The sequence below is a fragment of the Littorina saxatilis genome, linkage group LG4 (assembly GCF_037325665.1).
Source record: "Littorina saxatilis isolate snail1 linkage group LG4, US_GU_Lsax_2.0, whole genome shotgun sequence".
NCBI lineage: Eukaryota > Metazoa > Mollusca > Gastropoda > Littorinimorpha > Littorinidae > Littorina > Littorina saxatilis.
Window position 1 is genome coordinate 54972984 of NC_090248.1, and position 4028 is coordinate 54977011.

Genomic DNA, 4028 nt, shown 5'->3' on the forward strand with positions numbered 1-4028 from the left:
TATCTGATTAAAATGCAAAAAGAATTGACATAATACCAAGGTATGTTTTATACCTCAAAACATTTACACTTAGGGGGTTGCTTCAGTGGTTGGCGCAGGGATCAATACCAAATCAGTACCTGGCGAGCGTTGGTCAGTATTCACGCGGCAATTGATCACCAATAATGCTTTGGAATAAAAATGAATAGAGTAAAATAAAACAAAACAAAGGAGAGTAAAGAAACAATCAAATAAAATTAAAAGAAAACCGCGCTGACAGGGCTCGAACCTACGACCTGCTGACTCAAAACGCAGTACGCTAACCGTTGCGCTACAGAGACATTCTTGCATTAGGGGAAAAAATAAACTAGTAATCCAAAAAAGGTCAGAGGCATAGGCACCCGATATTGAACTCGGTACATTACAGAATAGGAACTTTTTTTCGTGTTTCTTTCTAGAGTATTTTTTGCAGCAAGATATAACGTAACAAAGCAGACACATGTTTGGTTGTCTTTATATAACCTTTTCTTGAACATATATTGGGGGTAAAGACACTGGTGATTTGTAAGTCTTCAAACCGGTGTCTTGTGCCTTTGCTTGTCCCCCAAGCTGTTTTGAAAGTGCATTATGCACTGTATTATGCACGACTATGAAATGTTGCTCTGGCCTCACCTGCCATGTACCAAGTCTGCGCCATTAATTGTTTCGTCGAGACAGCTCACACGACGCAGTTATGTATTTTTTCACACGACCGCTGTGAACTGAACCTAATCATATGAAAACGAGTGTCTACCGGACGAAAAAGTAAAAAAAAAACAAAAAAAAAACAGAAAAAACCCCAGTCCTTCCCCGTTTTCCTCGTGCATATCAAACCATGCGAGGGACTGACCTAAATCATTCACTGTCAGACCCTCTAAGTTACCCTTCCCCCTCCCGTCAAACGCTTCCCTAGCCTGCCCCTTCCACTACGAACGAACGAACGAACGAACCAACTTTATTTTTCGAGGGTAATGGAGTAGATACAGCACTACGAATAAAGGTAGCCATGTATTGCTATTCTGATAGACAGGAGAATTCGGGGAATCCCCTTGGATAGTCTCACACCAACTTATCTCACCCACGGGACCTTATTTCTTCGGACATGCATCCGGTGTCACGAACTGACATCTGCTGAACAATCCTTCTCATTGCGGTCAATGCGCATGCGCCAATCTTGGACTTAAAAAATGCGACCCTTTGACCGAACGAACCATGGGTTAGGGTTAGGGTTAGGATTTGGGTTAGGGTTAGGATTAGGGTTAGGGTTAGGTTGTTCACGACCTGATTAATCTACCCGTGTTAGCGCATGCGCATTGACCGCAATGAGAAGGATTAATTGTTCAGGCAGAGTTTTCAGTTCGTGACACCGGTTTCTTCACTTACAAATTAAAATGGCTTGTTATGCTTACAAGAGCACGTCACGGTTCTGCAACTTCAGATGCTTAGATTGCATTAGAACAAGTCTCTGAACTTATAATGCTCAAGTTCAACATGACCCCCAAAACCTTCCGACGGGTTATGAAATCAACACTGCGGAACAGTCTACAGAAAAGCGCGACAACCAATAATCCGCACTACCGCAAAACAATGAATCTGCACATTTTACGCTAAAACAAAAACTCTAGACAGGTCACGATTCAGCGTGTTGCGGTAGTTCGGGTTATTGCAACACGCTGAATCTGCACATTTTACGCTAAAACAAAAACTCTAGACAGGTCACGATTCAGCGTGTTGCGGTAGTTCGGGTTATTGCAACACGCTGAATCTGCACATTTTACGCTAAAACAAAAACTCTAGACAGGTCACGATTCAGCGTGTTGCGGTAGTTCGGGTTATTGCAACACGCTGAATCTGCACATTTTACGCTAAAACAAAAACTCTAGACAGGTCACGATTCAGCGTGTTGCGGTAGTTCGGGTTATTGCAACACGCTGAATCTGCACATTTTACGCTAAAACAAAAACTCTAGACAGGTCACGATTCAGCGTGTTGCGGTAGTTCGGGTTATTGCAACACGCTGAATCTGCACATTTTACGCTAAAACAAAAACTCTAGACAGGTCACGCAATCGAGATGTCAACAGAAAAGCGAGATTACCAACGATCTTCTCATCCCAACAGCGCTGAATCCGATCTCCAGACAAGCCACAGAATCATAAGAAAAGCGCGACAACCAACAGTCCTCTCTACCAAACAACGCTGAATCTGCGCATATTACTGAGCGGGACTCATTTGTCTTGCGGAGGGAGAGACCTAGACGTGTCGTCAGGCGGGCGTGATGAGGAGTCCAGCCGGCAGGATCAAAGGGATTGTTACCTGCGCAAACCGTTCATTGACTCGGTAGGTGGGCGAGGACACAGGTCACGAAGTGTGTGAAAAAAAGTCGGAGGTGAAAACCCACCTGTAGGCTGACAGTGTGAGATGCTTGTTGCCACACGTCATCAGTTTTGCTTTAAACTTATGGCGCAGTACAGCACTACCTGTACCGTCAGACCCTTCTGGGGATATAGCTCAGTCGGGAGCGGCGCTGGCTTGAAACCAGTGCCAGTTGTCGCTATCAGCGTGGGTTTGACCCCCACAGTCGGCGAGAGATTTATTTTTCAGAGTCAACTTTTTGCAGACTATAATATCCTCGGTGTCCGAATACCCTTGTGTGCATGCATACGAACGATAACGATCCCAAATTCATAAAGACAGTCCCAGGGCTTGGAAAGATGAATACACGCATGCAGAAAAAAAAATGGGTAGCGCCGTACAGTATAGCAGCTTGCTTTCCCCCAGTGAGAAAGCAGCCCGAATTTCCATGACTGAGAGTAATCTCAGGGCGATATGACACCAGTACCAATACCAATACCGATACCAGACGAGAAAACACCTGTAACACCGTTATCTATTACTTAACTGAAAGATGCGTGACACATATCCTTCCGTGTAAACCATCATGACAACCACCCCACATCTGTCTAGGCTTTTACATCAGTTGAGACCACCCTCCCACTTGGACACATACCAACACTCTAAATAGAAGTGTTCCACTTTTGAACACATTTCTGTAACAAGAACTTAACTTGATCGAATATTTCGGCCGCTTGTTGGGAAAGTCCCAAGCGAATGAATCATTACTCCTTGTTTGTGTGTGCACTTTAAAGACCCGGCGTGGGGTCGATATATTTGTGAATGTAACGTACGTATTGTTTTGTCAATAACAAACGTTCCAACAACATCGATCCTTTCTTGTTTGTTGATTCCGAGTACACGAAGAGAAAAGTATCTTTAACAAAACAATCACCGCCAAAAAAGACACTTTCGGTTGTTGTCAACTCAGGGGTTCCTTGCAGCACAGGCACCACTGTACTGACACAGGCTACTTACACCAACACGAAAGAGTGACTGCAGTTTGACCGACAAACTGACAGTGACGGGTTTCTAACTGGGACTGAAAACGACACGATGTAAAATAGGTTGGTGGGAGACAATAGCTCTCTTCTATTGCTGTTCAGAAGGAAATACAGAAAACTGTTATTCGTTTACGGTGGAAAAAGTGTTCACCGTCGGGAATAGGCGCATTTTGCATACACACATTGTATAGGAAGAGACACTGCACTCTGTCTCTGTCTGCCAGTCTGTCTGTCTGTCTGTCTGTCTGTCTGTCTCTCTCTCTCTCTCTCTCTCTCTCTCTCTCTCTCTCTCTCTCTCGCTCTCTCTTCCGCTCTCTCTTCCGCTCTTGGTCTGTCTGTCTGTCTGTCCGTCCGGCTGTCACCCCACCCACACACTCTCTCTCTTTCTTTCTGTCTCTGTCAGACTGTCTGTCTCTCACTCTCTCTGTGTGTGTCTCTGCATATCTCTGAATGTCTTTGTATATAATGCTCTCTCTCTCTCTCTCTCTCTCTCTCTCTCTCTCTCTCTCTCTCTCTAGCTCTCTCTCTCTCTATCTCTCTCTCTCTCTCTCTCTAGCTCTCTCTCTAGCTCTCTCTCTAGGTCTCTCTCTCTCTCTCTCTCTCTCTCTCTCTC